The 12566-nt window shown below is 35.7% G+C and overlaps 1 non-coding gene across 1 annotated transcript; it reads right to left on the reverse strand.

The window, feature by feature from the left end:
* Nucleotides 1-12042: 12042 nt before the first annotated feature.
* Nucleotides 12043-12174, reverse strand: Gm22684. Its single transcript, XR_003952975.1, has one exon. It is a non-coding gene; the product is annotated as a small nucleolar RNA SNORA71 (small nucleolar RNA).
* Nucleotides 12175-12566: the final 392 nt, after the last annotated feature.

Raw genomic sequence — 12566 nt, forward strand, 5'->3', positions numbered from 1 at the left:
GTTTGGGATATAGAAAAGGGGTAAGAATGACACCTAACTAATACAAAAATTTATGTTTAATAAATTATAAAATATATACTAAATACAATACAAGTATATTATAAAATGTAGTGTATAATATTAACATATACAAACATATCTTCTCTGTGAGCATGTTTGAGTAAACTTATTAATGGTGTTACTTTAGACATGTTACTTTAATGAACTCTATTTCATTACTTCTAATTTGTTGATAACTAACATATAGTAATATAGCTTTCATAGTAATTAAAATGGAGAGTGCATTTAATAGGAGACATACTAGTAACTGTGAAACAGCCATATATATTGACTTTTAAGTTGCTTTATTTGAATTTCATGTGTTTAGAATGATTGTAAATATGACCGTGCACTAAAAATCAGTGTGTTATATAAGAAGTATGTGGTGAATATTGATGAAAATCTTTGCAAATAGCTCGCTTTTTGTCTTAGCATTGTCAGTTGTTTTAGTACAATAGATATGTGCCTAATCAGTAATACGTATTTAATATATTATAGGCGACTAAATAGAACAACCCGTTGTTATTAACAATACACAAAAAAAATCAAATTTTTGGAATGAACATATTATAAATAATTATATGGCATTGATTTTTGAAAGGCAACATCACTCAGGTGTTATTTGAACCTGAATGTATCTGATTATTTCCTACACGATAATGAGAATCTAAGATAAAATTAACAGAAATTAAAAAAAATAACTTCTTCTCTTCTTTAATAGTTGCTTCGTTAGAGATTGTTCTCATGTTACATAAGAAGTAATTAGAATTTAGCAATTTGAGTTTGTCAGAGTGTATGGGACAAATCAAAACAGCAATTCTGATGCCTCAGAGCTACTAAATCAGTTTTTGTTTGGTTGTTTATTTTGTTGTCCTTTTCTTTTAAATTTTATTTAAACTTTTATCTTTTACACTCCAGATTTTATCCCCTTCCAGGTCCACCCTCTGACTGTTCCCCATTCCATTTCTCCTCGCCACCGCTGTCTCCACAAGGATGTCCTTACCCCTTCACCTCCTACCCCACCAGACCTCTCCACTCTCTGGAGCATCCAGTCTCTTGAGGGTTAGGTGCATCTTCTCTGACTGAACCCAGACCCAGCAGTCCTCTGCGGTATATGTGTTGGGGGCCTCATATCAGCTGGTGTATGCTGCCTGGTTGGTGGTCCAGTGTCTGAGAGATCTCAGGGGTCCAGGTTAATTGAGACTGCTGGTCCTCCTACAGTGTCTCCCTCCTCCTCAGCTTCTTCCAGCCTTTCCCTAATTCAACCACAGGGCTCAGCAGCTTCTGTCCATTGTTTGTAAGTAAATATCTGTATCTGACTCTTTCAGCTGCTTGTTGGGTCTTTTGGAGGGCAGTCATGCTAGGTCCCATTTGTGAGCGCTCCTTAGCCTCAGTATTAGTGTCAGGCCTTGGTTCCTTCCCCTAAGCTGGATCCTACTTTGGGCCTGTTGCTGAACCTCCTTTTCCTCAGTCTTTTCTCCATTTTTGTCCCTGCAGTTCTTTCAGACAGGGAGAATTATACTCAGTTTTGACTGTGGGATGGCAACCCCCTCTCTCACTTGATGCCCTGTCTTTCTGCTGGAGGTGGGCTCTACAAGTTCCCTCTCTCCACTCTAGGGCATTTCATTTAAGGTCCCTCCCTTTGTGTCCTGACATTCTCTCCTCTCCCAGGTCTCTGGTGCTTTCTGGAGGGTCCTCCCACCTCCTACCTCCTGAGGCTGCCTATTTCCATTCTCTCTGCTGGCTCTCAGGGCTTGAGTCCTTTTCCACCATCCAAGTTTGTTTTGTTTTTGTTTTTGTTTTTGTCTTCTGCTTTGTTTGTTTGTTTGGTTGGTTGGTTGGCTGGTTTTTGCAAATGCTTCTTTCATCTCACTCCTGGGGTCTGCATTTTATTTGCTTTATTGTTTTATTTAGTTTTCCCGTGTATATATTTACCTGTTAGATTTTTTTCCCTTCCCTGTTATAGCCCCAAGCTCCATTTCATCATTTCCTGAAATTGCACGCGCGCGCGCACACACACACTCACACACACACACACACACACACACATGCAGAGAGAGAGGGGGGGGAGAGAGAGAGCGAGCGAGCGAGCGAGCAAGCGAGAGAGTGTGTATGTAATACTATACATTAAAGAATTACTCAGGAGGAGAACAAATGTCCTCATAAGCGATAAAACCGTTTGTCTGGTGAGGTGGCCCAGCAGTTAAGAGTCCTAACTGCTCTTGCAGAGCAACCAAGTTCTGTTTTGTTTACCCAGGATGGGTGGCTCATATGCCTCTAACCTCAGCTTCAGAGTATTCAACATCCTCTTCTGTCTGCTGCAGGTACCTACACATGTGTGCTCATATCCGCGTGCAGACACATGAACATACAAATAACTGACAATAAAAATATATCTTTTAAGAAAGAAAAACTAAAGGAAGAAGGATACTAATGATTTAACCTATATTTCTATGATTTTAGCTTTAGAAAAACAAATATATATATATATATATATATATATATATATATATATATATATATATATTTGTCAATATGTTGCAGCAAATTTCCCTTGGCAGATTTCACTTATCATTGAATTAAAAATAAAACAAAAGAAAATAAAGCACTAAACATTATTTTTGAAGGAGGTATTCAGTGTGTCATCGGCCTATTTCATCATCCTTGATTTCACTATAATGCATTGTTTTGTGTCATAAGCAGTTGGAAGATCCAATCCACCAAGACACATGATGTTTACACTGTAATATTAGTATATTAATGTTAGCAATTGACAATTTGTGTTAGCAATTGGCTCAAATTTCTCCTCTATGATATCAATATGGTCCTTGAATGAGAAACCATTTTGAAATGTAATCCAGAATAAATTATATAGATTGTGTAACCCTCTATTGTCTTAGAATAATTTAAGCTCTAACAAAAAAACAAGGTAAAGTCAGACTATTTGTTAACTGGAGCATTATTAACTCTATGTAGAAAATGCAAATGTAGAAATAATATTTTTAATTTATTTCTATTATTCAATTATTTTAAATGTATAGGAAGAAACTCTTCTCACACTAGTAGTTTATTACACAGAAGTTATAAATCAATCATTTTTAACCTTTAGAAAAACATAAGACAATGTAGATTTTCTATGGAGTTTTAATAGTCAACAAGAAATATCAAATAAAACATTTAACACAGCACATAAAGTACAACAAAACTAATAAAGGTGTTCTTAACTTCAAAGGAAACCGAGAAACAAAAGCATGAAAATGTAGAAGTGCACGGTTTCCATGTACATGGAGTGTGGCCAAAGAAATACCTTATACAACTAGGAAAAGAAAAATCTGCATTACTTAATAGAGCAGGGAGCCAATTAAGAGCAGTCCCTTATCCGGTTTAATTAGGCTAACTACAGGTAAGGGAATCCTATGGTACAGGGAGGAGCATTAGGTGGTGCATTCTCTCGGTATCTCTTTCATCTATGACCCCTCCACTGTGACAATGGTAAAGATACACAGTGCTTGACTTTCACCTGGGATTGCCCTTTTAATGTGAAATGTAAATGAATTAATGCTTTCGCATTGCCAAAATGAAGGTCCAGGAGTGCCCTGCCATAGTAAAGGGACTGAAAAAATTACTTGGGTTTTTTTTTTTTTCTTATTTTCAACATTAAAACCAGATTGTGATCATTTGTGCTAAATTTCAAATTTAATAAATTGCTAGTATGCAAAAAAACAAAATCTGTGTGCTATGTTATTGGAAAAGGATGCTTGAAACATAACTGTATAATCCCAAGTACTAAGCTTGGCAATTGGCACACGAAATCTGAGAGTGAAGAACAGGATTTTCATAAATTCTATGTAATTCTTTAGTTGCAATGCTGATGCATTCTTCATTTGCTGTAACTTGGGATTTTGAAAAGATGTGATTAATAAGCCCATACCTCTATTTATTTCCTTTCTTGCATATTGATCTTGGTAATTAAGAAGTAATAAAAATCCACAAGGGGGCAGGAAACTAAAGAAGAAAAGTTTTCCACCATGACTCCAACATTCACATGTATCTTCACGCAGAGATGTGTGAACATACATATTCACAAAAGCTGAATATCAAAGAACTAAGTAACAGGGGATCCCAGAATGTTTATTTAGATGAAATTATAATCTAACATGGAATATGTGGAGATGTCAACATCATGAAAATATATGAAATATTTCAATATGGGAAGAATTTGTAATTTATTTTGGATAGTTTTAGAGCACATTAAAACTCCTGATGTGAGAAGTTTTTGCTTTCATTTTGATAAATGCATTTATTTACTTTAATGTGACCTTTTGCAATGGGAGGAACATCTTTGATAGATATCTGAGCACAGTGATGCAATTCGTCAGATATCAGCATCAGTTAAAGGAGATGCTGCAGTAACTGAGTTTCTTTTGTAAGAAAGAGGATTCTGAACACGTAGCATCAGTAAATAAAAGGGTTCAGTAATGTTGTCAAACTTTGTTCTTTGAGTAGGATTTTTGTTTTCCTTTAGTGCATATTCCTGACCACCAGGACAATAAACTATGTACTGAATATATAACCAGAAACAATTATAAATATTTAAATAATATGTGTGCAATTGTTTCTAAGTGTATATAAAATTTAAAATATATCTATAACCACTGACCAACTTGTAACTCTCTCATAAAAATTCCCATAGTTTTTGTATGTGACAACAAGTTCATGATAATGCCTGCAAAAACAAAAGGAGAAAGCAGGAGAAGGAGGAAGAAGAACAAGAAAAACAGGAAGAAGGGGAAAGAGGAGGAGGAAGAAAAGAAGAAGGAGGAGGAAGAGGAGGAGGAGGAGGAGGAGGAAGAGAAGGAAGAGGAAGAGGAGGAGGAAGAGGAGGAGGAGGAGGAGGAGAAGGAAGAGGAGGAGGAGGAGAAGGAAGAGGAGGAGGAGGAGGAAGAGGAGGAGGAGGAGGAAGAGGAGGAGGAGGAGGAGGAGGAGAAGGAAGAGGAGGAGGAGGAGGAAGAGGAGGAGAAGGAGGAGGAGAAGGAAGAGGAGGAGGAGGAAGAGGAGGAGGAGGAGGAGGAAGAGGAGGAGGAGGAGGAGGAGGAGGAGGAGGAGGAGGAGGAGGAGGAGGAGGAGGAGGAGGAGGAGGAGGAGGAGGAGAAGGAAGAGGAGGAGGAGGAGGAGGAGAAGGAGGAGGAAGAGGAGGAAGTCTTTCTTTTAGCATTAAAGATCACCTAAAAATGTAGGGGAAGCAAAGTGTAGATTGTTCTGGTATCTCCCTCTTCATTTTAATCTGGCTGTCAATAAACATTTTCTGTGACAAGCTTTCTTTTACATAAAAGACTTCAGTGATTCTTATGCTACATAGAAATGATTATTTTCTTGGTTATAAAATCACCCTCACTGATTTTAGTATAGAAACATTTAAAATAAAAATTTCTCAATTTTGCCTAAGTACACAGTGTCAACAGCAAGGTATCAGAGATAATGATTGTCCTGCCTGATTCCTCCTCCTAAAAGCAAAGCACTATTGAATAACATTTTCTAACGAGAAATCAATCATAATGTAGCAATACTACTATGACTCCATTTCAGAATATTTCTGCAACCTTCCTTTAAATTACCTTCCTTTTCATATCACTTTGTGTGAGGAGAGAAGTATCATCAAAAAGCATTTGTTCAACGCCAACTAAGCTCGAAAGTAGCCACTATATTTGGGAAAGATGCTAAAAATTTAGGACATATTTCATGTCCTCAAACTGAAATATAATTTTACACATTATTACTCTGTGACTTGAGGAAAATCCAAGATTAAGACCTTATGCTTTGACAAAATGTACAGTCAAGTGCCCAGGTTAATCTATAGTGGCTACTAAGAGAAAAAGCCAGATTTCTGAGATAAGATAGATGCACTTCTCTAATTCATTCAATTAAGGCAAAGTCACAAGATACTCAGTGATGAGCTTTGTGTACTTACTGTAAATGTGTGTGTGTGTGTGTGTGTGTGTGTGTGTGTATGTGTGCATATATATATATATATGTGTGTGTGTGTGTGTGTGTGTGTGTGTGTGTGTGTGAATAACCAACAACCTAGATTAGCTGTATTAACTGGAAGAAAACAGAAATACAACATAAGCTAAATTTTATGGAAAAGGTAGTGAACAGATATTTTTAAAACATCAAAACGACCTATTGCAAAATTTTAACAGTAGGCTGTGAAATTTAAAGGAGCAATCATGCATCAAAAACCAACAAAACAGTAAAAGGAAATTTATAAAAATAAATAATAGGAAAGCAAATGTATCACTGGGGAAGTCTACAGTCCTACTGCAGGCAACGTTACGAACATATTATCGTCTACATTGAGTCAGAATAATAGCCCTTTTAAGTTTTAATGAAAAAGCACGGAAGCATATAAACAGCATTCAACAGTTAAGGAGTGTAGTAAATAAGATTGTGCCGGTTATGAAAAGGCTTTGTGACGCACTTGTTTATTCTGGAAAATAAAATTGTTTCCTGTGTCTGTTAACAAGCCTTGCTTTGTGAGGCATAGACTTCTGTGGGGCTGACTCCTGTTTGGAACCTTTCCACACTAATTACAAAGAGGAGAAAAGGCGGTGTTGATAAATGCCGCACTTCTTGGCCTCTCTCAACAGCTCTCTCCAAAAATTAACTCGGTTGTAACCCTGTGTGAATAATAGCTTTGTGGCAATCGCTGAGAGAAACATATTGTTAATGATTGCCATCTTGCTGGGCAGAATGTTGGGACAATTTTTACATAACAGTGAAAGATGTGAGTTTGCAGAGTGTTGAAAGATGGTTTGCAGTTCAGTTGTATTCTAAGAGCCCTATCACATTGACTTCGAGGACCGTCACAAACACGTAAGAGGAAAACGGTGGCAACTTAGAATGGTTTAAAAAGTTACAATATTTTTATATTATCTCGATTCCAAGTGTTTAGGTAGAATTAACTAAGGTGCAATCTCTCAGAAAACACATGTAAAGCAAAAGACTGGCGTTGTATTTAATCTTAGTAGCTCATTAAAATGCAGATGCCACTCACGCTTAATAAGCATGCGTACCTTTGCTGTATTTGAATAAAGCCTACCTTAGAAGGCAATGTGTCCATGTATAGCCGAGAGATGAAAGAAAGAATGCACGCACTGAGCAACTGAATACATGGCTCGTTTATTACCTAGAAAATATGACAGAAATATAAGGGAAAATATGAGAGAAAGTTGTTTTAACTGTTACAAGAAGAGCTCACTGTAGGAAATAATTAATCTCATGTGCATATTGGTTTGCATTCAGAGACTAGGATTCAAAGTGATTTTCTTCCTGTCCATGGGATAACATTCTTACTTTCATGCTCTAACTTCTCCTCTCAAAAACATACTCCTCTCAAAAACATCTGTGAATGAAGTGGAAATCAAAGATTTGATCAGAAATGCTCTATGGAGTATCAAATTAAAAGTCCTAATTGACAAACTCACATACAGCTGAGAAAGAAGTCTCAGTATAACTGTTAAGGGAGCAGTGCAATCTAGTGAAACAAGCAGACCAGTGGGGTGGATGTTTCTTACAAAGTCTTCATCTATGTGTGTTTGTGTGTGTGTGTGTGTGTGTGTGTGTGTGTGTGTGTGTGTGTGTACAGAGATCCAGGTCTGGAATGTACATAGAAATGTAAGCTTAGCAGGGCAGTGGTGGCGCACGCCTTTAATCCCAGCACTTGGGAGGCAGAGGCAGGCAGATTTCTGAGTTCAAGGCCAGCCTGGTCTACAAAGTGAGTTCCAGGGCTACACAGAGAAACCCTGTCTTGAAAAAGAAAAAGAAAAAGAAAAAGAAAAAGAAAAAGAAAAAGAAAAAGAAAAAGAAAAAGAAAAAGAAAAAGAAAAAGAAAAAGAAAAAAAAAGAAAAAGAAAAAGGAAAAGAAAAAGAAAAAAACAAAAGTCTATATCCAAGTACCAGCCTGTGAACATCATTTAAAGCAGGAAAACAGAGATGACTATATTGTATAATGTTCTCTGGAACAATAAAGAAGTTGGATTCTAGAATTGGAAGGAAGTAAGGAAAGTCTCAAAAACAAAGCTTTATAAGCAAGGAAATACTTGAGATAGATTCTGATTTATAAGACCAAGTTAAGAAAAGATGTTTCTTTTCTATACTGTTGTTCTGTTATTCATCTGATGCACATATTAACTCAACAAAAGTTTCTGTTATGGAGATCAATAAAACATGAATTAAATTTGTCAATCAAATTATTGTACTGTGCATCCTGAATACATACAAGTGATGGCTGCTTAAAAAAAAAACTCTAAAAGCTACTTAGATATTAAATTATTATTGAATGAATTTCAGCCTAAGAATGGCAAAAGTGAATATCCTCAGTAAACCAGTGACAAAGGAAAACCTTGATGATGAGGCATCCTGCTAAGTCTCCTCCTGCTATTTTGTGTACCACTCATTAGCAAATTGCAAAATCCAGTTCTACTCTCAAGAGAAGCATTGATGACCTATCTGGTACTTTGTACTATAGAAGTGTATACAGGGATAAGGGAAACCATGACTAAGAAGATCATACAAATATCAAAAATAGAATTAAGGCAAAACCCTCTAAAATAGAAGAATATATTCAGGAATTTCCAAGTAAAAAATGAAGAATTTATTTTGAACAACGATTAACATATTTTAAGAAAGATCTACTTTGCAGTTGGTGAGATAACTCGGCAGATAATGTGCTTGCTATGCAAGCACGAGGACATGGATTTTAGATCCATGGAGCCCATATAAAATTCAAGCATAATAGTAATTGCAATGAGGGAGAAGGAGCAGAGACTGTTACAACCCATAAGGTGACTGGATCTGAATGGAGAATTCTGGGTTCAGTGAGCAATGCTGCTGCAAAAATACTGTGAAGAGTGAGAGAGGAAGATGCATGAAGTCAACCTCTGGTCTTCATGTAAACAAGCAGGGACTAGCATATCCACGTGTAGACATACAGACACATGCACATCACATGCATACACACCCAAAGGAGAATGAATGAACAAAAGAAGAGGGAGAGAAACACAGAGAGAAAGAGAAATGGAGCCAGTGGCATTACCTAGATATATTTTCACAGTCATGCAAAGAAGTCAGAGTTTGAGGTCAGTAGTGAGAAGAGAGAATATATGTATTCAATCAGGGCGGATGTAAAGTGTATTAAAAGAATATCACTGATTGAATTCCCACCTTATGGGTAGTCCAAATTGAGGAAAAATTTACTGGGATTGTTATATGTTAAAATTTAATGATTTAAAGAGAAAGAGTTATGTATATAAAGTGATACATGTACAAAAACAAATACATTGAAAATTAACTTGATAAATATATCAATAAACTAAAAATAATAGAGTAATTAACATAACATAAAATTTGCATTTAAATTTTAGTAGGATCAATACATTATGTTATAAACTTTAATTTTTATATAAAATGAACATTTCTAATGCTGGATTTATAGTAAACATGGCTAGAACTCAAATGACCTCAGAAGAGCTCTAACACTGCTTTGTAACAGACATTGGCTTTTTTCTACTAGCATATTTGCTGTACTTTTTGTCTGGAATTGAAACTACATCAAGTCTCTGGGATTGACAGATTTCAATCCAATTAAGTGATCACATTATGAATCAGAAAACTAGAGTAAAATTTTGAAAAATTGCTTCAATTCTAAATTTTGAATATTTAGGATTTTTTTCTTCATACTTTAATGTTTATGAAGAAGCTACCAAGTCAAGGCCATAATTGAGGTTCACTTCAGAAATGTATTAATTCAAAACAAGAAATCCTTATCTCAACCTTAAGTCTCTGCAGAACATAGCACGCTCACAAAACTAGGTCACAGCTTTTTAAAAGATCTTTTCGGATTCTGTAGGCTGCCGTTTTGCCTGAACGATGGAGTCATTTGCTGTACTTTTTAGCTTCGTGAGGTCCCACTTATTAATCATTAGCCTGTGCAATTGCTGTCCTGTTCATAATGTCCTTTGCTGTGCCAATGAATTTAACTCCAACACCACTTTTGACTGGGTTTAAATCACACTTAGTGTGATGGAACCCATACTTGATACAGCCAAAATGACCAAGAATCCAAGTGTAGATAAGTCATGGGCCGTAGGGGAAACCTACAGCTTATTCTGCTAAGGTAATGTAGTCATGAAATGGCCCTTAATGATTTAATGCTATACCCATAGATTTGTGTACTACTCAACCCTCATATGAGAAGCTTCTTTGAGTAGTAAAAGATAATTGACACAGAGACCTACAACTGGACAACGTACAGAGAGTAAGAGATTCTGGCACATACAGTAATAAATGGAATCTCTTTATCAAACCACTTTCCTCAAGCTTTAGAGAACTCTTCAGAAAGAAGAGAAGATGGAAAGATTATTTCAAGAGTCATAGGTAATAGGTGACTGCATTGAAACCGTATCCTCCATACCCAACTGGCTCAACACACATATGAACTCTAAGAGACTGTGACGACATGATTAATACCTGAAGAAGTTCAAACCAAATTCCCAGCACCGAGAAGAGGTAATGGACAAAAGCCCCACTGTTAACCAAGAAGCTTTTTGAAATTGATGGTTTCTGGCAAAGGTAAAAACCTGTTTTCTTCAGTGGAGAGTCCCTGTGCATATCAATCAGACTACAATACATACTCCATGCCAGGAAGTAATTGGCCAACACAAAATATGTTCCATTTAGTGGTGGTTTTTTGTTAGTTATGTTTTGATATTTTTTCTTTGTTTTGAGTTTCGGCAAGTCTTGCATTTATATATTTTTCAAAGAGAACACATGAAGTTGGATAGGTAGGAAGTTGAGGAGGATTTTGTAGGTTTGATGGGAGAGGAAAGAATAGGAACAAATATATTTCATAAAAAATTATAAGTAAATAATAGTCATACCATAGGAGCTGCTACAGTATACCTGAATTACTAGAGAATGTCATAATGAAAAAAATAAAAATACTTCTACAGACAAAATATAAAGGGAATCCTATAGGATTTCCATTTTGGTGAATCCATATAATTCTATTTTTACACCAAGAAGGAAGTATTGAGATTCCCAGAATGTAGGAGAGAGGATTTTAACACATTAACATTGTGAAGTCCTTCAGGTTCAGTAGTACATTAGTAAAGTGAAGGTCTACAAAGTGAAGATTACTTGTAGATATCTGATAAAGCAGATAGATGTTCTAAGTCCAAGTTTCTCTAAAATATGACTTTAAAATCAAAGTCACAAAACATGTATTGTTTGTGTGTATGTGTATATGTGTGTGGTTGTGTGTGTGTGTGTGAGAGAGAGAGAGAGAGAGAGAGAGAGAGAGAGAGAAAGAGAGAGAGATGCAGAAATGTTGAATTGGATGTTGATCCTACTCTCTCTGACAATTGAATTATAACCAAACATCATTTTGTGTTATTTCTCTGCTTATGTACAGATAGTGTCTGGGTAGAGTTTCTAGTGGTTAAGTCATTGCTCCAGGAGTACACGAGTCTCAGGAAATCTCAGTGAGAATCAGTGGCAGGCCTCAGAGTAGACCCCACATTTCTTGATACAGATATATTTAAATGTTTTCTTTATAAATATTCTTACAGTTTCTTAAGTACATGTTTTCTTTTACTTTTTATCTTGTCTGTGTTCTCAGTTTCACTAAACTAAGTTTCTCACCAAGTTTCTTTCCTCATCTTCGTTTTAGTAGAATGACCACTTTTATTCTGGCTTTTGCTTTTAGTTTTTCATTTAACTTCTGCACATTATTAGGCTAATTGTGAACTGAAACGGTTCCATTAAAATTGAATCCATTCCTGCATATATAGCATGATCAACATTAGAGAGTTAATTATATTTCAATTAATGAATGGTATTTAAATTAGTAAAAACCTAAATAGATACTATGCTGTAGTAAAGAAAACAAACATTAAAATAATTTTCAAAGTAATTTTCTTTCTTTAGGCTGTGAGAAGGAAGATTTATTAAAAAGCACCAGCGTTTGGCAAGGACAAGTGTAGATCCTCCAAACACGGGGAAAGGCTTTCAGCATCCTTTCCCAGCAGCATCAATGACCAGGGCACCAGCAGCCCACAATCACTTTCAAATACAGGGGCTCAAAGTAATTTTCTATAAAAATTTTATATCTTTAAATTTTCTTTTTTAATAGTGTAATGCCTAATAGTTTGATTCCCATTCTAACAGTATTTTAAGTTCATTGAGTTTTATACATTTAATTCTGATTAATGTGAATGTCTGAATTTTTAATTTATTTCTCTTTTTTATAATAAGTTTTATAAATTAAAATTATTTAATATTTATGTGAACTAACTTCCTCAGACATTTTGCCCTTGCAACATGCTTTTCCTACTGATAATATTACTGCAAAATGTTCCTAAGTTCCTTGCAAATGATTCTATCTGAGTAGGCTTTTTTCCTTCTAACTCATTTGGATTTAATATGTTGTCTCTCTAATTTTTTAAGTGAGACAAAAATATGCTTACTGT

This window comes from Mus musculus, chromosome 19, assembly GCF_000001635.26.
Source record: "Mus musculus strain C57BL/6J chromosome 19, GRCm38.p6 C57BL/6J".
NCBI classification, from domain to species: Eukaryota; Metazoa; Chordata; class Mammalia; order Rodentia; family Muridae; genus Mus; species Mus musculus.